This window comes from Poromitra crassiceps (genome assembly GCF_964638095.1).
Source record: "Poromitra crassiceps genome assembly, contig: HAP1_SCAFFOLD_80, whole genome shotgun sequence".
NCBI lineage: Eukaryota > Metazoa > Chordata > Actinopteri > Beryciformes > Melamphaidae > Poromitra > Poromitra crassiceps.
In genome coordinates, this window is record NW_028152247.1 from 291296 (window position 1) to 314356 (window position 23061).

Here is a 23061-nt window from a genome sequence, read left to right on the forward strand (position 1 = left end):
AAGCTGCAGGTGAAGGGAGCGAATCACATCCAGCTTGGCCAATAAATATCCCGAGTTGTTCAAAGAGCAACAGGTTAGTGGGTGTGATAGATAACATTATTACATTCCCTCAAATAAATCATCAAACGAGTGTTATTTCAAGTAACGTTAACAACCAGCTGCAACAATCAGTCATGTTCTAGACCGGACCTTGCACCCATAATCATTTAACAGCGGGACATTAAAAAACTAAGGTGGATATGAATATGTTAATTATAAACCTTTCTGTCGACACTTTCCTTTCTCTCTCTGTCCACACAGCTCCCCTGAAAACAGCTATAGCATATAAATAACATCAGGCATATATTTATAGATTTTCTTAAATTGAAAAGTATAGTAGACTACTTTATAGCCTATTATATTAACTCAAAATAAGCAATTATACTCACGTGCATAGGGCATGAGACAACACCTAAACAATGAATTTCCTACAGCTTTAGGCCTATACATATTATCAGATCAAATAAAATAGAATAAACACTCTTTGAAAATAAACCAAAAAAATATCCATAACTGATTGCCAACTGGTTCATCACATTTTAATTGGGATGAGCCAATTAAATACGGGAAATATGAATAGGCATTAATTTCAAACTCCTCTCTCTTCAATTCTTAAAGGCACTGTGTGCGATTTATTTGTCCACTAGATGTCGACATTTCACAACATCTCACATCCAAAACAAAGGGGCGTTATCAAAACAAACTTGAACCCCACCCACCAGAGCGGAGCACTCCCCCCTCTCTCTTCCCCTCCCCCGCCTCCCGTCTCATCACACCCGACCAGGTAAAACTCGTAGTGAATGCAGTGAACAGTAGAGTCTTGACGGAGAAAACAACTTTCTGGAGAATGTCTTCTGCAGATGTAAGTACATCAACCAAGAACGCAAAAATGTATTTGACTCAAATAATTAAAAATTCCACATGATAGCCAGAAAACTAACGTTAGTCAGCTTTGTAAGGCTACCGTTATTTGTCTCATCTGCCGATCCAACTCCATGTAACTTAGCCTTTAGTAAACCCTGATAGCCTCATGCTATCGCCAAGGTTAGACAAAGACGTTTACACAGCTACATTTGAATGATTTCAGTTCAATGTGGGGGACATCGGTAGCTAAACACAGCAGTCTAGCAACATAGCGTGTAGGTGTTTTTGTTCGTCTGCTAATCCCAAAACTAGTCCGGGACCTATTTTTAGTATAACGTTGGTTGTTTACAGTCTGTTATTTATATTTGGAAAATTAGAACAGATATTTACACAAAGAAACACACGCTAACTCAACACCCCCCACACACAGCCATGCTCGTTCACACCACAACAGTGGCCCTTGAAGCGCTCTGCACCCACTCGCTTCTCACCAAGAGCAAACAAAACCTACATGTTTTGTTCACAACACAATAGCCCAGCTTCGCTTGTGAAGACTGGAGTTGCTTACTACAACTTACATTACTAGTTTATCGATCGTCATCGACTAAACAACTAAATCATTTGCAACGTAACGTTTTGGTCACTGCTCTTTCTTTATAGTCCGATACAGACCAGGGATGCATGTCACCCCAGCCTTCCACCAGTGAAGCGAGGCGGGCCAGGGCACCTCGCCGTGCTGGAAGAGGACGGGGTCGTGGTCGTGCCCGTGGGGGCAGGGGAGCAACCAGGTCCCGAAGCCAGAGAGAGGAAAGGCGTTTACAGGAGGAACAAGATAACGAAGCACGTATAGCGGCCCTCCGCAATGACAGGAGAGAGGAGACACAGGTATGTGCCCTCATTGTATTATCATTTGAGTATTATTTATATTCAGATCAGCTGTATCAATCTATGAAAACAGCAGTGCACCCAACCTCTGTGTTTATGGGTACAAAACTGTACCACTTTCCACTGGTTGAACATGTACCCAGAATGCACACAGCAGTTATTCAACAAATTGATCATTACACTATTACTTCATCTTTAGAAATACAAGTTTATATACTAATTGCATATTCATTGATTATTTTCCAAAACCTGATGTACATGTATATTTTTATTTTATTTTACAGAGGACCATCCAAAACCTGGAATTGGAGGAGCTGAGGGAACTGGCTACAGAACTTTTTGAGAGGCAGCCAGGTCTTATGTTCGATGCATTGACGATGATTCAACGCAGGAACAACGCCCCTCCAGCTCCCGCTGCGGTCGAAGGAGTGCCATGGTGTGTGTGCGGCAACTGCAGGGAGATGGACACAGACATGGAGAGGAAGTGCTGTGGGATGGACCCAGATTACTGCATCAGCCGTCTGGAAGCATTCCAAATGTACTGCCTCCAAGAACCAATCCTCCGCATCCACAGAAACTACAGATTTGACATCACAGCCATGGGCAGAGGAGGGGAGCCTGGGGATGACAACAAGGAGTTCCGTTTTGCTGCATATAGGTCCTTTACCTATTGGCACCATGGAGCACTTGGCCCACGAAACCGGCAAGTTATTCCCAGCTGCTGTGTGTGGCGGATCAGAGATAAGTGGCCATCTCCAACTGCGCACTATACCGGTTTCATCCCTGGACACTGACAATAAATGTAGCTTTACTGTACTGGCTTACAGTAAAGTGATGAAGGACTCTCTGGCACGCTGGTACTGTAGTAGCTGCTGGATTGAAGCGGTCTTGTGGTCACTTCTATCTACTATTTGTTGTAGCATCTGTGTATTTGTATTTGATTTTTAGAAAAGGAATAGATCCAGTTTTTGGTTGTTTTGTCCAGGATCTTTTTGTTTAGCTCCCACTTTTTAGGGATTTTTTTTTCAACTTTCTAATATTTTTTCCATCAACAGTTTATATTGCACTTTCTCTAGATTTAGTAAATAAAGAGATTTGCAGAAAAATGAATTTGTGATATCTGCAATGAAACTCAATATACACTACAGAGCAGTGGTTCTCAAATTGGGGTCCGGGGACCCCCAGGGGTCCTTGAAGGGTTTCCAGCGGGTCCACACTGCTCCACAGCCAAAAGGGAGGCAATTTGTTTTAGCTATAATTCCATTCATAAGTAACACAATGACTATTTTAGTCATTGGTTTTATACACTTTCTGTAATCAAACATCTAAAAGCATCAATCTTATTATCATGTGGGGGACCGTGGGACAAAATCCTATCAAATGGGGGTCCGTGGTCTAATCTTTGTCAGTTTAGGGGTCCTTCATGTCACACATTTTGAGAACCACTGCTATAGAGTGTATACACACGAACAAACTGTAGCTACACAGCCAGCCTATAAAGTTATGCAGTGGTTCTGAAACGAGGGTCCAGAGGCCCCCAGTCAAAACATGAACTAATTATTTTCAATAACACACCATCCATAAGTAACACATGGTTTGCATACTATCTGTAATGAAACACTCAATGCAAAAATCTTATCAGATGGGGGAAGCTGAGGCTACATCTTATGAACTGGGGGCCATGGTCTAATTTGTGAGTTTACGGATCGTTGAGTTGAAAAGGCTTGAGAACCACTGCAGTAATAAGGCATGCTAAACAGTCACAATGAAAAATAAAGGCCAAAGATACTAGCATAAATTGTCCAAAATTTATTGAGGTAGACAGTTGGCAGTCAACACTTACAAAAACATCAAAGATCAGAAACATAAAGGGATGGCTCAGACAAAATTCTACCTGGCATGAAGACAGTTTTATATCAAAAAACAAAATAGCCCTGGCGGTAGTAAAAAATATTCAGCAATGGGGTACAGTAGATATCAAAAAGTGGAGAAGGACGAGTACACTCAGAGAGTGAAACAAAGAGGTCCAGTGCACGGCACGAGTACAGAGTCAATAGGAAGAAAAAGCCAGCACTCAAAAAGTCATTTTCAATATTTAATTTTCCTCAGTCAGGAGCAGTACAGCACAACATGTTTCGGCCCTAGGCCTTCCTCAGTGTCGTAGATATAGCACAATGTGTGTTCGCACTTGTGAAACCGGACAAGAATAATTCACACTAGAAAAATTATAAACATAGCTGCAGTAGACATCAGTAGATCTGATTTTCACAAGAAGTTTGCTGATGGAAAGGAAGATTTATTTTTTCCATTTGATTTGATTTTTCTTCGCTAATTGGCAGCATGAACTAAGGGACAAGCAAAGGGGAATAGCCAAACTTATTTAAAAATAGTCGGCCTGAGCAGTAAACAGTGAAATTTATTTTTATTTGTAAAGTCTGTAAAGTGTCTTGTGGGTTTGAGGTGCTCTCACAGTGGGAGGTAAACAGAGATCCCATCAGGACAGAATCAGTGGCTGTGAGAAGGAAATGCTGATCATCTCTCCTCCTGTGGCTCGTCCGGTTGAGTTGCACCTAGTAAATCAGACAATGACAATATAATTTTGTTTAGTATGAGTCATTCCAATCATCGATATAATCTAAACGTGAAGTTACACAGGACTACATTATTTCAGTGACATACCTCTTCTGATTAGTCTTTGAGCAAGTTCTTCAGTGGGTGGCGGGGGAATGGGTGGGAGGGGGCCAAGGCGTCTGGTCATTGCGTCCTCTGGGCGCTCTGGTCTCCTCCGGGGCATCCCCTTGTCCTCGCGCAGTTTGCTTCCCACTACCTTGGCCTGCAGGTCTTGGATGTAGCCGTATGTTTTCGGAACCTTGTCACCATACACACTCCAACGTTTGGCGTTCTTTTTGTACACCCGTTTCCATCTGAAACACAGCATTCCAACAGTTGTAGGGGCTATGCGAAAGCAGGGTTCCTCCACATTGTCTATTATACAAAAAATTATCAACTTATGGCCCATGCTAATGAGGCCATAGCACTTTTTGGAAAGATAGTTATGTTGTTGTGTGCATATTGAACTCACATCCTCTTCCTGGCTTTAGTCCATCTGTACTGTCTGTTCAGGTGATAGTTGTAGTCTATTGCGGCAAGGAGGACTCTGGCGCTGTAGACTTGGGGTGAGAATGAATGGCGTTTGCTGGCATACATCAGAATGTGGGCCTGGAATGACTCAAGCTCGGCAGTTGATCTATGTAGACATAAAAAACATCAAATGTAATCATTAGTACATCACATTCTACGTCCTGGTGGAGAAGCCCCCCGCTGTCAGGTGGAAAGAAGCGGCCGTCAACTGTAGTTAGGCTCTCACATATAATTAGGATAAATTGTATTACCTGAATGTCAAGAATTTGTGCACATCTTTCAGCCACCGTTTTTTCTCGACTACAGCCAGGAGGGCCGTGTGTGTCGCAGATTGGTACTCGATGTATTCCTTCTGGCTAAAGTCCTCCAGATGCTCATGGTCGCACTCCCCAACATACCACTTGTGAATTCCGCAGACGTGATGGACGATTCCAGGCCACAGCACCTTACAGTAATAGAAACCAAATAGAAGGTTGAACATTCCATTAAATTTCTGTGGACCAATTGTTAGATAAATATCTAATAGAAATAATCTCAAATATATCAAAATAAAATAAAAAAATAGATCAACTTACAAAAAACTCTTCCACTGTGTCTGCCTTTCTACAACACCACCAGAAATGGTTGAGAATGTCTGTCAACCAGATGAGGAGGCCGCCATTGCCTTTGACTGCTGCAGCCTTGAGGGATCAAAAAGATTACAATTTGGTTTTGTGCACAAAATCAAAATGCTCATATGTAAGGAGGAAGGAAGAAAAGACTTACTGCTGCAAGTTTTTTGGACAGGTTCTTGGCACCGTGCCACATGTCAAGAGTGTGCCTTATCCCGTAGTCCTTGAACCTTCCTCTCTCGGGGTCTGTGAAATGTAAAAATTATGTATTATTCAAACGTAGTATTGATACAGCTTACATATATTTCCCAATACCACTGGCATATTTGCTTACTCATGAGGGCTGAAATCTGCGGATGTGCATCTGTGCAGAACTCCACAAGGTGAACCTCATTGTGTAGTTTCTCCACTGTCATGATGAAGGCCTCTCTTTCCATGATGACTGAGGACCGCCTTGTCTGCCTCTTGTCAATAGTAACAACGTTGACGATCTCCTTGCGTGAGTTCTCCATGGTTGTGTAACTGCAGAACTGAGCACAATGACCTGAAAGGCAGAACAAGTACATATTGGGAAAGTTAGCCAGCATAAAATTATAGGTCTTGACATTGTGCTCTAATACAAACAACTCCAAGTTTACTGCAAGACACTTAGGCCTTGACTCTGTTGACATATTTTAATTTTTTGGTAATCTATCCATACCTGGTGAGTCGTTCCTCCCATCCCCTGAAATGACAAAGAAGTAATAATTAGAGGACCAATATTGTTAGTCATCTCAGCCGTGCGCAGTCAATCGTTCTGGACGAGGGTGATGAGATCACATATTGGCAGCTGTGTACTGTAAAACATGTTGTCATTGCGTTGTGATACTCCAAACTCACCTAACAGAACCACATCCTTGCCCTGCAACCGCTGAATGGCCTCGGATCTTCGATCCATCCAGAACGCCTTGATTGATTCCACGCAGTTTGCATTTTGGATCAAGAAGAATGTGTTGTAGTTTACACATCCCATGTTCATAAAGCGGAGCAGGAGGGCAACTTTTGTGAAGTTATTCCCGCTCAACAGGATGTTAGTTGCAAGCATGAAGTCGCCACCCAACATCCCAAACTTGAAAACCGGCTGTGATATCCATTTCCACACTTCATGGCCATGAGGACATTCCTAAACACAGAAAGAATGTGTTATCTGAGAACAGCTATACTGAAATAAATAAAAAGGGAGCTCCTAGCCCTAAGAGAATACTGATCATGATAACTCATAATTCACAGATTATTCCCTTAAATTATTTTATTTTACAGCGGCACATGGTCGCAGGAGAGAGAGACACATTTCAGTAACGTTAAATTATCGAAGATCAATTGATAGGCTTGATAGGCGGTCTATTAGGCTATAGGCGTAATCAAGGCACAAAATCGAATTAAAACGAATTGAAAAGGAACAAAACAACCATAACCTGTTGCTTTCTGCAACTTTTTATAATCATTTTGACCATGCAGATACCCTGCAGGCCAGGCCAACACATGCTGACACACATGCTGGCGACAAATTTGGGCCGTTTGAAGCAAGATTTGGTGAATATAATGCTAACGTGATGTTACATGTTACCTATTTGTTCACTAATATAATTCAACATTGCCTAGATAACTGCAAGTATAATATGAATGAGTGGCCCTGACCGCGTGACCACCTTCGACCCTTCCTGGAGGGCTGACCGTGGGTAGCTATACTGGCAAAGTTGGGCCAGCCCCGGCTGGGTCACCTGGGCGAGGGTGTATGATGTTGCGAGACCCGAAACATCCTATGACCCCAGGGTACATCACTGAGGATACATCCCAGTTATGCATCCATGCAATGTTTTTTTTTCTTTATTAGTTAGCCTGGCCTAGCCAGTGACTCATAGGAATAGACTACGTGACAACCAGGAAAGACTAGTGACTACTGGAGAGTCAGTTGACAGCCGGAACAGGGACGGCACCCGGGTAGCAGTGTGGGTTAGCTCCCCAGCCTGCGTCTTCCATGAGGAAGAAGCCCAACAACCCACGAGAGGCCTTTTAGGAGGTCAATTCAAGCCGCAAGTGGAGACTGCAGTGCCACCAAGTACTGGTATTGCATGGTATCCACTAAGATACCATCACCTCGGATTGGGATGTTTGGAGCGGGGGAGTCTGGTGCAGCGCACAGGTCGTAGACCTGGTGAGACGAGGGAGGAGCCCGGCCGGGTGGCAACCCACAGAGCCCGGTCCCTCTACGTACCAGAGCCCAGATGGGACACGCCCACACAGTCCGCGGGAGAAAATACACTCTAAAATATAATTGATTCTCATGACTTTTGCCATGACTGTCAAACCTAAATTTATATACTTTGCGACGTTCATCATCGTTCAAATTTGGCTGGTGGCTTATTAACATAGGTTCCTGTGATGTGATGAACTCAAAATGCTAAATAATAAAAAAATATTTCTGGTTTCCAGGGACTTTAAATGTTTTATTTGTTCTTTACAAAAGAACCCCCACGCTGCCACAGCAGCACCCCCTCACTGCTGCCATGGCACCAAAAAAGCACCTTGAAAATGTTACAGTAAGACAGCAAAGTTACACAAGTAAAATCTGTATTATTAGAATCAAGAGAGACCAGAACATTTCACTCAGAACAAAACTTGGGCCGAGTGCTTTGACCAAGTAAAACTTTTTTTTTTTTTTTACATTTATTGGCGGATGAAATCTGTTTGTATGCCTAAACTGGAAGTGGCCGTGACTTTGGTTTTCTATTGCGGAGTCGATGCACCAGTTCGTGGGGAAAGTGTTTATTACATAACCACAAAAAGTCATTAAGATTAACTTAAAAAAAAACTGTGTTTTGAAGCCAAATTATAAAAGTCCAATACTTACTCATTATCTGCTAGATTTTGCACACTTTTTCAACACTGGCTCACAGCCACAACTGTATAGCAGAAATACTGTGATTAGGCCTCTGAGTAGAGTGTGCTGAACAACCCAATTAGGGATGCATCAATATGAAAATTGTGACAGATACCGATAACCGATATTTACTTTGCTGTTATGGCTGATAACCGATATTTACCAACATTTATTTATTCAAAAGGAATTTCAGCATTTCAGTTTAATGTGTTTCCAAACGTCGCTGCTTCTTTTCATTAAATACTGCTTCACTACCCTGTTTAATTTGATGCTGCTTTTAACACTACTGTTAATCAATAGCACGTCCATCATGTGTCAATCAAATTGTCTCATCCCGCCCACCAGTAATGTAATGTACACACCATAGTGTGTACATTACATTACTGGTACGACTGCACTTGACAGGTTTATGTTTGTGTCATCAAGTTAGCAACAAAGATGCTACATGTCTTTCTGTGAAGAGACGCAGGAACAGAGAGACAAGACGCTTCTCTTTTGGCCCAGCAAGTAGCTGGAGCCGCTTATTTCCTGGTACTCTACATATTCCATCACTGCTCACAGTCGCTCTCAGGTCACGAGATAGACTGAATCACTAAGTCAGAACATGGCAATACCTCAACCCATATCCCATAGTCCTTTGCGGGCCATGTGACTGTTAACCTGACGCTGCCAGATTGATGAGTTTGCTTCACATTCTGTTTCACAAACAACATCCATCTGGATTTGGTCAAGCTACCCTGCTGAAGAGGGCGGTCACTTTTTTCAAGCTACTTGGCAGGTGATTGGATGGACCGTCTGTCTGTCACCGTCTGGGCGTGCCAACGCCAACCAATCAGATTGACTTGCCTTCATGACGTAGCGGCTGATGCGCCGGAGAGGACAACGTAAACAGAACTACAATTTACCATTGAAAGTTGAGAGCACAATAGTTAGCATGGAGGTCGGAGATTTTTGCCGTTTTTGTAACGTGAATTTGCGCATAAAAGGCACTTTATCGCATACAAAGAAAATATTTGATAAGAAGGTCGCCAGCGAAAAAAGTGTTAACGAACGCCTGATAGCATTAGGTTTAACACTATTTAATGACCCCTCACTATCGTGTCGCATGTGTAGGACGTGTCTTCGCTTGCTGGCAAGAATAGAAGACGATTTTTCCATTTTAAGACGCTGGGAAGGAGAGGAGAAAGAAAGAAGACCTCCAGAAACATCTAACGCTACTTCAACGGTAGAAACACGGACGTTACCTGACGACAGTGCCGATGCAGCGAGGTCAGATAAACGGGACAGAGAGCCTACACCTTCGAAAACACCAAGGAGTATTAAAAAAACGAAACCTGCCACCACACCACCTCACACCCCTACAACGACTCCAACGCGTAGGCTGTCGAAGCCAACCACTGGGATGCCTGCACGGCGAAGTCTGTTGGAGGTAAATTTGCATTATTAAACTATTCCAAATTGTATCTAATGCTGCCAACTTGCGCTAATCCAGCTGCCTTGGCAGGTTAAATTGTATCTGGTTCATGACTGTTGTCGCTTTTCTATCTATGTGACTAGGCAGGGATTAGCTATATTCCCTCTCTATGGAGATAATGTTTGGCTAGTACATATAACACAATAGATAATAATACACATAACCCTGGTAATTTGGCAGGGTCTAATCTTCCCTTTCATCTCACCATGCCGGCCATCCTCTCACTGTACCTACAGCTGAGGGTGGGGGAAGGGTGTTACAAGCAGACTCAACAACGCAAATTGCCCAGTGTTCGCTCACTCACTCTCTCTCTCTCTCTCTCTCTCTCTCTCTCTCTCTCACACACACACACACACACACACACACACACACACACACACACACTCACACACACACTTCTACTGTTAATCTCCTATAGTGGGCCCCCCAAGAGCCAGAGCTACCCTTTGATCACATTGTCAAGGCACACTGGGGGTGACCTCTGTGTGTGTGAGAGAGAGAGGGAGAGAGGGAGGGGGGGGGGGGGGGGGGTCCTACCTGAAGTGCCGAATATTGTTGCACTACTTCCTGCCCTCTAAAATCGAAATTATAATTCATAGTTTAACTACTTACTGTAATGTTTATGTTGCTATGCATGTGATGTTCTCATGTTGTCCACAAGAGGGCACTCTCAGTTTGTTGTTGTGATATTCAGTGCCCGGTCTTCTTCGTGGGTAGCGGGTTCAGGAAGCAACTGAATAAGAGGTCTGTAAGCCTGTATTCTAGAGAACAGTAAAAGATCACTAAAAGCATTATAACGTTACTCCCTTTGTGCTGTGGTCTCATTTCTAAACTTTACACTGGCGACGAGGATTCACCCAATTCTTTTTCTGCAAAAATGGCTACCGCACTGCCGTCTTTTCCTGCTTTTGACATCAGTGAAGATCAGACTTCGTCTGTCCGTTGGAAAAAGTGGATACAACGCTTTGAGAACTTCATGATTGCCCTGGATGTAAAAGATGATACAAGAAAATGGGCAATGCTTCTGCATTATACAGGGAAAGGTGTGCAGGACGTTTTTGACACGCTCACTGACACAGGGGAAGCAAAGGATTACAAACGAGCAAAAGACAAACTGAGTGAGTACTTCTCCCCTAAAATCAACATAACCTACGAGACTTACAAATTCAGAGAAGCTAAACAACTGGCTGGGGAGACACTTGTGTAACCCATGTTACTAGACCTTAACTATGAGACTGAACTATAGTAATCATAAACAGTGAAGTATTCTTCCTAAATTAGTATTTTCCATAAAGGAAATAAATTTGTTAATTTCAAACGAAATAATCCACTATGATATAAATATAAAGATTTCTAATACTGAAATGTCTCCATCATTTCAGCTGGGGATGTGTTTGTTTTGAAGTGTTTGTGAAGAAACAGGTGACATTGGGAATAAAATAGCTCCGAGAATGATTCTGTGAGATAGACTCGCGAGACTTTACACTCCGACCAATGAGAACTTCGTTTATTGACTGCATTCCGTAAATTCCACGCATTGCGGAACTGTCAGCCGGAAACGTGGTGTGAAATTCCTTTTCCCTCCAAACGAGATGAGAGACAGACGTACCTGAACGCTGAATTACTCTTAAGTAACCTGATTCTACTGGGATACCAGACGGTGAATTTTGCTGGAGAAGCCAATCCGTTTGTTACTAACGTTCGGTTTTGAGCTTCAAGCTGCCGAAATCCGTGTGTTGCTGTATATTGCTGTACCCGCTATCGCGTGTATTGAAGTTGGAGGAAAACGTTTCCACTTGACCCACATTTTATTGCAGTCATTGTGTTGCGCATCGACTGTGGTGTAAAGATTAGATATTAAAACTGCTATCTGCTCTATTCCCATGTCACCTGTTTACTACAAAGTGGATGGAAATCTGCGGTGTGTGAGCTGTGCTGTTTTTCCGCAAAATAGCAGAGTTACACCAGACGTCCCTTGGTGAGTGCATTTTATTTTGCGAGTGAATTAGTTGAATCCGACCAATGCAGATTGTTAGATGGGTAAAAGCAATCAGATTTTGTGTGTAAGCCCATGCCAAAACGGTTCATGAGTTACAATTGATTTGTTTAGAATGGCGTGTGCAAATCACTTGCTGTAATTTGACACCCTGCCTGTGTGCTATGCAGCGCGATGGAAATTGAAGGAGGAGGGTCGGAGTAACTAATTCATACAGTGATGTTTATCCAAGAAAATACATTTGATTATTTTATTTCATTTACATGTATAGTAGCCATGATAATTATTAGTCATCTGTGTGGTTAAGTTACTGAAGTTGAGAGACACAATGAAAAGAGTCGCATTAATATTGGTAAATTGCAATAGTGAATGAATGAGTAATTTTGTTTTGGCCTTTCAGGCCGGGTCTTTTTGTCTCCCTGTTGTTCTACGTTCGATATGTAACTGTCTTCACTGGAGTGGATTTATTCTGCTGTTACCCTGTGCCACAGTAGTGGTTGCAGAGTGCCGTGGTCGTGGCGAGCCAGGCTAACTTGAAAATCCTGAACGAACTGAACTGTTGCTTTCAATTGGAGATCTGGTAGGACTGGTCTGTACCAGAACACTGGGATTTAGTCCACGGACTGAGTAGTTAATTCTCCATTGGACGGAAAGAACAAAAAGGGAACTCATTCATCACTTGTTATTTTGTAAAGCTCAAGTTGTTTTTCTGCCAATTGATGCACCTTAAGAGGTATTTAATTTAATGTTTCGTATTGTTTGCACTTAAGGGTGGTTAAGGTTGTTTAAAAAAATACTATAAAACAAATGGTTTATCTCAGGTCAAAACCCGATACCTCGACTCCAGTTTAAAAGCTAAAATAGATTAAAAGTCATTAAAAACAGTCTCTAAAATAGGTTTCAAATATAATTCATAAATACGTGACCAAAAGCAATTGTTTCCATCATCAAGTTTGTGTGACTACACTACAAAAAGTGATTTCGTTAAAAAACTCGAATTACTGCACTGTAAAAAGAGTAAAAACAGGATTTACACTGTAAAAAGGTTAAAAACACGATTTACACTGTAAAAAGTGAAAAACAAGAACTATAAAAAGGTAAAAAACCAAGAAATACACTGTTAAAAAAGAGACAATACCCTGTATATGATTTATGTTTTATTGCACTTTGATACAAGTTTTTCTATTAATAACTTTTATACTTACCTGTTGGTCTGTGCGTCTTCTTTGATCTTGCTGCTCAATGCTTACTGATAACACTCCTGCATCCCGTGAACCGAACCTAAATTCTGATGCGCTGGTCCAATTGGTTGCTGATTCTAGAGGTAAAGAGAAGTCTCTGTGCCACTCAGTGTCTATTCTCAGTTAGAGCTGAGCCCCGGGTTACACTTGACTCCTATCACACGAGGCTGCGGCAGTTGGCAGCAACCTGTGACTTCCCTGATGTTGAAAGAGAGATCAAAACTATGATCATTCAAACATGCACATGTAATAAGCTACCGCGTCAGGCATTACAGAAACCAGAGATGACATTGACACCTCTTGATTGGCAGAACCATAGCACTTGCTGAGATTCAAGCATCAGGAATGGAACAGGCACAAAGTGCAGCTCAAGGACATTCAAGGGAAGACGTTCTAGCTGTGGATATGGGGAGGGGAGCTGTAAAGAAAAAATGTTACAACTGCTCTGGTCCCTTTCCCCACCGTGAAGGGATGCCATGCCCGGCACGGGGGAAAATATGCAATGCTTGCGGGAGACAAGGACATTTTGCAAAATGCTGTCGCTCTAAACGACCACAAGGCGGCATCAGAGGACGACATGAAGTGCATTATGTACACACCAGGGGAAGCGGTGACATCAGATCACAAGCAATGAGTAATGTAGACACAGAGTCTTCTGAGGAGTACGTTTACACAGTTTCCCGACCAACAACAAAGCTCCCACATGCAAAGATAAGGGTCAGTGACTGCAATATAACAGTGATGCTTGATACCGGGGCATCTGTGAATATCATTGATGAAGCAACATATCAGAGTTTCAGATGCAAGCCCCCACTCACCAAATGCATGGTTCCCATCTTTCCTTATGGCTCACGTGTCCCACTGCCTGCCATAGGGAAATTCACCACACTAGTGGAATCAAAGTCTAAATTTACAACTGCAACGTTCAATGTGCTGCAAGGTAATAATGGGAATCTACTGAGCTATGACACTGCCACTCAACTGGGACTGGTCAAAGTTGCCAACGCACTTCACACCTCTCCACGACAACCAGTGCAGCCCACAACCGCCTCGGACCAGACAGAAGTGAAGTCAGTGGATGATCTCCTCACAGAGTATGCTGATCTCTTTCGTGGGGTGGGCAAATTGAAGGACGTTCAAGTCAAATTGCACATAAAGAAAGATGTTCCTCCAGTTGCACAACCTCACAGACAGATACCGTTTCATGTAAGAAAGAGAGTTGAGGAAGAGTTGCAACGCCTATGAGGACCTTGATATAATCGAGAAAGTGGACGGTCCCACTCCCTGGGTCTCTCCAATCGTCCCTGTTCCTAAGCCAAAAGACCCGGGAGCAGTGCGCCTTTGTGTGGATATGAAGGTTGCAAATCAGGCCATTGAACGGGAAAGACATCTCACCCCTACAGTGGATGACGTGATACAGTCACTCAATGGAGCTAGGTTCTTTTCAAAATTGGACTTAAACTGTGGGTATCATCAGCTAGAACTGGAGCCATCCTCTCGATACATCACAACATTCTCCACTCACGTGGGACTGCGCCGTTACAAACGACTGAGCTTTGGTGTTTCCTCAGCCGCAGAGGTGTTCCAAAATGCCATCCAACAAACCCTGAATGGCATCCCGGGAGTTATCAACCTAAGTGATGACATCTTGGTGGTGACACGAAGGCTGCACATGACCAAGCTCTTAGGGCAACATTTCAGCGCCTTAAGGAGAAGAACCTGACTCTCAATAAGGCCAAGTGCTCATATGCACAAACTACTCTGGACTAGAGCTGTCACGATTCCTCGAGTACCTCGAATAACTCGAATAATTAAATTGATCGAGGCCAAAATGATTCGCCTCGACACGGCATTTAGAGAGACTGTTTCTCACGGACGCTTACTGGTGTGGCACAGCGCTCTTCCTGTGTAAACACGTGAGGACACAGACAGACCAGAGAGCAGCTATAGCGACTAGCGAGCGGACCCCGCAAAATGGAACGAGGCGACGGAGAAAGCAGACAGGAGGAGCCGGGAAGGGAAGAACCAGGGCCGAAAAAGCGACCGAAACTGTCGTCGTGTGATTTAGTGTGTGACTTTTACATATAAATGAGCGTCCATTACGTTCAAGCCGTTGCCAAACGAGTTCGCACAATGCATTGCTGATTAAGCCGATCACCATCACTGCCACATAACTCTCTGTATTTCACAATCTACTGTCGCTGAGTTTTCAATCTGCTCTCTGTTTGAATGGATAGAGCATGTTTGTGCACCAGAGACGTCTGCAGACTGAGCTGGATAACCTCGGGTTAGCCCTCTGCTACCGGGAATGGGGATAAATGATTTAATTATGCGGCTCTTCTAGACCTTCCGAATGTTATCGGACCGAATGGATCATATTCTGATAGTGAAACGAGTCATTTTTCCCCGCCGTTGTGTGTCGCTCAAATCAATTTTACAGCCGCAGCAGTAGCGACTGAGTAAGCTACCGCATAGCCTATGACAAATGCTGCATTCACCTGCTCCTCGGAGGGTCCCAAACTAGTTTAATACACACCAGTATGTGTAGAGACATTTATTTTTATTTATTTTATTTTTTAGGCACTGCTTAGCAAGGCAAGGCCCAGATTACGTCACCTCGCTCAATAATGACAGAAAAAAAAAAAAAAAGCACTGGTTGGGTTCATGTTAAAACTAAAGCAGTAAATATGTGCAATTACCTTGAGTAAATAAATACAGTTTTCTACAATTTAACTTGGTTGTGGTTTCCCCCTTTTTGCATGCAAGTTTGAAAGTGTTCCAATATAAACCACTAATGTGTGTACTCTTCCATTTTCCTTTGTTGTGAAGCTATCATACAGCGACCAGCGTGCTTGTGCACAGTTTACTGACATCACATTACAGGATTTCTGGGTCTTAAAGTTCAAATGTTTCAGTTATCTCCCGCTGCCATTTGGAAGCAGCAAAGTGTGAAGTTGCCTCATGCAGCTGTAAGGTAAATGAACGATGTAAACTAGCTAGTAAGCCATTCATTCATATTATTTAACGGTTGCTGTACACTGGAAGAACTCAAACGTCAGGTTGAAAAGATGACACCGCCAGTTCTATGCAATTTAAAAATAAAAATGTTGTTTTTTCTAAGAAAGAAACTAATGTAGTTGTTTATTTGAAGAGATTTATCTTATTTTTTGGTGTATAGTTACGATAAGCCTTTGAAAACACAAAAAAGGGTTCTTATCCGATTACTCGATTAATCGATGGATTATTCGGTAGAATACTCGATTACTAAAATAATCGATAGTTGCAGCTCTACTCTGGACTTCTTTGGATACACATTCTCAGATGGGGGATTCTCTCCTGATCCCAAAAAGGTTCAGGCGCTTCATGATGCTGCTGCCCCAACCAATGCCAGCGAGGTCCGTAGTCTTCTCGGCATGGCAAATTACAGTGCCCGTTTCATCAAAGATTTTGCCACAATAACTCAGCCCTTGAGGGAACTTACGAAAAAGAGTGTTCAGTGGACGTGGGCAGATGAGCATCAGAGATCTCTCAAGGAGATGAAACAAAGCCTTACAAGTGATGCTGTGATGAACTACTTTGACCCACACAAACTAACTGAACTGGTAGTCGAAGCTAGCCCAGTGGGTCTTGGGGCCGTATTGGCACAAAGGAAAGGCCCAAATGAACCAGCTAGAGTGATAAGCTATGCAAGTAGAGCACTGTCCCCCATTGGACGTAAATATTCAGAGACAGAACGTGAAGCTCTTGCCATTGTGTGGGGCTGTGAACATTTTCACATCTATCTGTATGGAGCACCCTTTGTCCTTATCACTGATCACAAGCCGTTGGAATGGATCTTCAATAACCCCAAATCCAGGCCGCCTGCTCGTATAGAATGCTGGGGTCTGCGTCTGCAGCCGTACAACTACACGGTCCATTACAAACCTGGCAAGGATAACCCGGCAGACTATATGTCACGTCACCCTGCGCAGGTGTCACATGTCTGTCAGGAGGCTTCAAACGCTGAGAGGCAGGCGGAAGAATACGTGAACTTTATCGCCATAAATGCTGTCCCTAAAGCAATGACACTGGTCGAAATTCAGCATGCTACCATAGCTGACCCCACTTTGTGCAGAGTCATTAGACTCATTAAAGAAGGATTGTGGGAGTCACTCTCTGAAAAACAGGATTTTGCTGACGGAGACGGAGTGGATGTTGCTGCTCTCATGTCATTCAAAAAAATAAAAAATGAACTGACGGTGACCGCTAATGATGACACGGTGCTACGGGGCACAAGGATTGTTGTCCCCCTTTCCTTACAAAACAGGGCAATATCGCTTGCACATGAAGGCCACCAGGGGGTGGTTAAGACGAAGAGGTTGATCAGGGAGAAGGTCTGGTTCCCTGGCATCGACGGCCAAGTAGAAAGCATGATAGCTGGCTGCATCCCGTGTCAGGCTGTTGTGCCCAATCACACACAAGAGCCTCTCCGCATGTCTGAGCTGCCATCATCCCCGTGGGAAAAAGTTGGTGTGGATTTCTGTGGTCCGTTCCCCTCTGGCGATTACCTTTTGGTGGTCATTGATGAATACTCCAGGTATCCGGAGGTAGAAGATCTGCAGTCCACATCAGCCAGAGCCACGATACCTAAACTTGACAAAATATTCTCTACATTGGGGATCCCATTGGAGGTCAAAACGGACAATGGCCGGCCCGCCCTTCCAAAGCTCAGAATTTGCAGACTTCGCAACATACCTGGGTTTCAGACATAGGAAGATAACTCCACTGTGGCCACAGGCTAATGCAGAGGCCGAGCGTTTTATGCGTACTCTTGAAAAGACAATACGTGCTTCTCATGTTGAAGGTCTTCCATGGAAACAGACTCTGTATGCGTTCCTCCGGAACTACCGTGCCACGCCCCACTGCTCCACTGGAATGGCCCCTGCCGATGTGCTTTTCGGTAGGCCTCTCAGAATCAAGCTGCCCGAATCTCCTCTTCCCTTTCAGTCTCAGACGGATGCAAAGCTACGACAAGCGGATGCGGTGGCAAAGAACAAGATGAAATATAATGCTGACAAGAGGCGCCGTGTTGCTCCTTTGGCTCTAAAAGTGGGCGACTTGGTCCTGTGTCGTCAAAAGAAGGAAGGGAAGCTATGCCCTCCCTACAATCCCCTCCCATATAAGGTCATCGCTGTGAAAGGTTCCATGGTGACAGCCAAACGCAACAACCATATCATCACCAGAAACTCATCTCACTTTCAGACTCAACCGGGGGTTGGAAATCACCACTCTCATGCAGGTGGGGGGGAAGGCATGGGTGGTGGACAGGATGCCATGGACTGGACTGAAATCCATCCAGAACAAAACCCAGAGCCCCCTGAACCCCCGGGGTCACAATCACCTGTCCGTAGATATCCAGTCAGGACAAACAGAGGACCCCCATCATACCTCACTGACTTTGAATAAATTGAGTGGACTGAAAAGTATAGTGCTAAAAGAAAAAAAATCTGAGTTTAATTGCATGCTAACAGTTGATGTAAAAGAAAAAAATCTGAGTTCAATTGCATGCTAACAGTTGATGTAAAAGAAAAAAAGTAAGGGGGGGAGGGTTGTAATGTTTATGTTGCTATGCATGTGATGTTCTCATGTTGTCCACAAGAGGGCACTCTCAGTTTGTTGTTGTGATATTCAGTGCCCGGTCTTCTTCGTGGTTAGCGGGTTCAGGAAGCAACTGAATAAGAGGTCTGTAAGCCTGTATTCTAGAGAACAGTAAAATATCACTAAAAGCTTTATAACGTTACTCCCTTTGTGCTGTGGTCTCATTTCTAAACTTTACACTTACCCTTCTACCTCATGTGTATATAACTTAACCTAATTTAATATTAATAATAACATATTTATTCCACCAGCTTTGCATGCTGCACTCTTGCCTTCTTTGCTAATTTCAGTGTTGTTTATATACATACATGTGTTTCTATAGTGTACTGTATCTATATCTTTGCACGGTAGCAAATATTTATGTTTGCCTCTGTTCAGCTCTGTTGTCCTGGTTTGGAGCTGTTTTCTGTGTCAGTGCATTGTGAGCAACAAAAAAACGAGGGAAATTCCTGTTATTTGAACACATCCATGGCCAATAAAGCTGAATCAGAGGCTGATACATTATAATTAAATATGCATAGTGACAGTTATGGTTACTTAATAATAAACCCCTTTGTCTTTCAGGTTAACATCAGGGGGAAAACAACCGTGTGTGACAACAGCACAGCAGGGATTGTGGAACACATCACAAGGGAAAATTGGACAACAGCAGCCAATCTGATAGTCAGACACAAAGAACTATTTGGAGAACTGATGGAAAATGTCCTTCAAGTCATCGAGGATGAGAGCAAAATACTTTGTAACCCATACCAGGGTTTTATGCTGTTTAAGTCATCAGCAGATGATTTGAAGGCATTCTCATTTGCAAATTTGCTGTTAGATCTCCAGCATCTGTCACCATTCCTATTTGCCATATTTGATCGAATCACCAATCAGTCTCCCCATGTCACTTGTGCTGCTGCTGCGATAGCTTTGAGAGGAAGGCAACCCCGCTTATCAGCCTTTGCATATTATGTGGATATCCTACAGTATGGCGGAGCGAAGAAGGCAGTTTTTAAAAGGCTAAGCAAACTGGGCATAACAACAACACACAACAACGCTGTAGGAAAACAGAAAGAATTAGCAAACACCTGTGGCGAAGATTTTCACCTCCTGAAAGTAGTCAAGTCAAGTCAAGTTTATTTATATAGCCCTAATTCACAAGCATGTCTCAGAGGGCTTCACAGAAAATATGTCTAGCTAATTCTAGCTGACACAACAGTAACAAGAATATACAGAATAAAGATAACATTTGAACAATTGATAATATAGAAAATATAGGAATGAGGGGAGAGCAGAGGAGAGCGCAGGAGAAGGGAGAATAGCAGGGGGAATGTGAGAGAGTGATGGGGTGGGGAGGGTATAGGAGGAGAGAGCAGGAGAGGGGAAGGGAGGGGAGGTGTGGGGGAGAAGAGAGCAGGGGGAGGGAGGAGGTGGGGAGAGAATGAGCAATATAGACGGAGGAGAGGGGGGAGGTGGGGAGAAGATAGGAATGTGGAGGAGGAGAGAAGGAGAGATGGGGGTGCAGGGGGGGGAGAGCCAGGGTAGAGAAGCAAGTGTAGCCAAAGAAGACAGAGACACAGACACTGCTGAAGGTGGAAGCACTGTTGAAGGAGTGGAAAACACTGGCAAGACAATGGATGCGGCTGGAGCTCCTGCAACAAGCCCACTGAGTGACACTGCGAGTGTGAGGGACCTGGATAAAGCTATCCACAGCATGGAACTGTCTGTCTTGTCAGGTGAGAAGGGCCAGACAGTATTTTTGGTGTTTGTTGTTTATATTGTTACTGCAGTAGTGTTGTCAATTCTAATTTTCTGAGTCTATTTGTGTTAACATTTCTTAATGTTTCTTTTTCTGTTGTTTGTGTGTGTGTGTTTGTTTGTGTTTGTTTTTGATACAGGGGAAACCGCTGAGTTAACCTTCAGCTCATTAACAGATGCTGAAATGGCAGATCTGGGCATCAGTGTCTTGCCTGTAGCAACAGCACCATCAACACATTCATCTCCACCACCCACATATTCAAATACACCAATGTCCACCAAGTCCCCAGATTGGTTCTCATCTTTGAAGATAAGTCCAAGAGGGTGCTATGAAGAGACAATATATGGATTATAGTCTCATAAAGGTTTGTGTTAAAATCCTATGCCAGTACACTAGTCATTACTTGCTCTACTTAAGAAGTTAACTCAACGGACAAATCCTAATTGTACTGTACAACATTTAATACTTACGTGGGTGGAGGCCTCTGACATTATTGCTGAATATTGATGAGGGATGTGATGAACCACGACAGGCGATAATGGCTTGAAGGCATCCAGGTACTGTGTTATGATTCGGCTCCCCAGGACCATGAACTCACGGCGCATATGGATATAGGATCAGGGAGGGACTTAGCAATGTCATAGTCCAACATTGGCTGAGTTGGCTTGTCCCTGCTGAGATGGTTGGTGGGCACTCTGTCCCCTATCGTTGCATCGGCGCTGTTTCTAGCCCGAGCGCCTGGCGCAGCGCAAATCAGTGGGCGTGGACCAGCGCACTTGATATCTTGGTCTTGGCGCTAGACGCAGCCTCAACCATTACAACCACGCCTTTTAAGCGTAAAATTATGCACCGTCAGTTCATTGGATAAGTGCAATAAACGAATCGCATGCTTGCCTTTTAAGCTCCATTCCAGTGGTCCAGCAAAACCAAACGAAACCCAAGCCTCTGATCCCCCCCCCCCCCCCCCACCTCCCTTCATCCCGTCTGTCTCCATATATCGGCTATTATTCCATATTATGATGCTTCTCAAACCAATATAACTGCAGTTGAAATACTGCAAGCATGTAAAAACGCTACACTATAGCAAGATCAAAGTGAAAATAATGTTCTAAACGCATCAGCTAGAAAAATATAGCCTATTAGATTGGTGAAAGTTTGTCCAGAAAGATATAATTTTCTCTCGCCTGCTGCAGGAAGGATGATGCACATAAATATAGCCTACATTATGTAAAGTCATTGCCACAATGTGTTTTTTTTGTAAAACTAAATGTGGAGTAGGGCCAAGTTATTGGAGCGGACATCACAGTATAGCAGATGACAGTAGAAGCTTCCGAAGCGCGTTCCGCTGTCACTTATCTAAATCACGTTAAATCGACAAGGGATATTTATAGCCCCAGTAGGACATATATGTTTCACATAGGGTGGTGTTTTCATTTCAATGTTTTATTTGGTCCAATATTGAAATGTTCTACAATTGGAGGTTGTCTTACCATTACACATTATTTAGATCCTCCCTTAATATAGGTTTTCGGCTCATTTGGTTGCTATTTAGTAGCGAAATGGACAAGCACAATGCATGTTGGGACATTCACATTGCAGTGAATTTACAGCTTATTTTTTCTATGGGACTCTGAGCGAGGGAGTCAGAGACAGTCGGTATTGTGCCTGTCAGACTGAGGAGAGAGGGAGAGAGGTGACACAGAGAAGGGTGAAAGAGGAGAGAGCCAGAAGGGAGGGAGAGAGCCAGAGGGGAGCGCTCCGCGCAACTGGCGCACTGAATAGGCCTGCTTTTCAACGGCGCAAGGCGCTAAATTAACGCCAGGTCGGAAGATAGCAGTACGCCGGTATTTAGCGCCGACATGCCCACTTTGGCCCATTCTGGGACTGCGCCACGCCCATTCGGCCTAAAGCGCATTTGGCAGCGTAAAGCCATATTGATATCGTCCCAAAACAGGCGCAAGGCACGTTTTTATGCGTTTAAGGCCCGTTTTAGCGCCGAAGGCTTGTGGGAGAATAGGGCCCTCTGTCTTCAACAGCCATACTGTATGGTGGATCCAGTGGATGGATTTGTTTGTTCGGCTGATAGACTGGTGGTGTGTGCGAATGAAGAAGTCCACATTTACAACACCTCCAGAATGAGTAAGTAGGACTCCCATCGTGCTTCATAAATTCCAAGGCAGGCCACTAATAATCTATCTGATGTCAGTATTGTGCATTTCACCGACCATAGTTGGTTGAAAAGTGACACCTGCACTCAACTTAGTGCTTTTCCACCACTACGCATCTCGATGGCATCATGGAGTGCTCGAGTGACATTACTCTGCGCACAATTGCCCAACTTCGCATATCCTAGACATTGTGACATCATTACTGACCAAAATCATCACAAATCTCACAATGTGGGACAAAAATGGCAGAGAAACAAACAAACAAATAGAAACCACTTGCTCCTTTAGAATGAAGATGCACAAGCACATACGTTGTGCAATAACAGCTTTTTAGCACAGAAGTC

The 23061-nt window shown here is 43.6% G+C and overlaps 1 protein-coding gene across 1 annotated transcript in view; it reads left to right on the top strand.

Moving 5' to 3' along the window:
- LOC310800797 (protein NLRC3-like) overlaps positions 1 to 23061 on the top strand; it is a gene marked incomplete at its 3' end in the record, with an annotated part of 166632 nt that overhangs the window by 74767 nt on the left and 68804 nt on the right. The gene's annotated exons all lie outside the window — the stretch shown is intronic.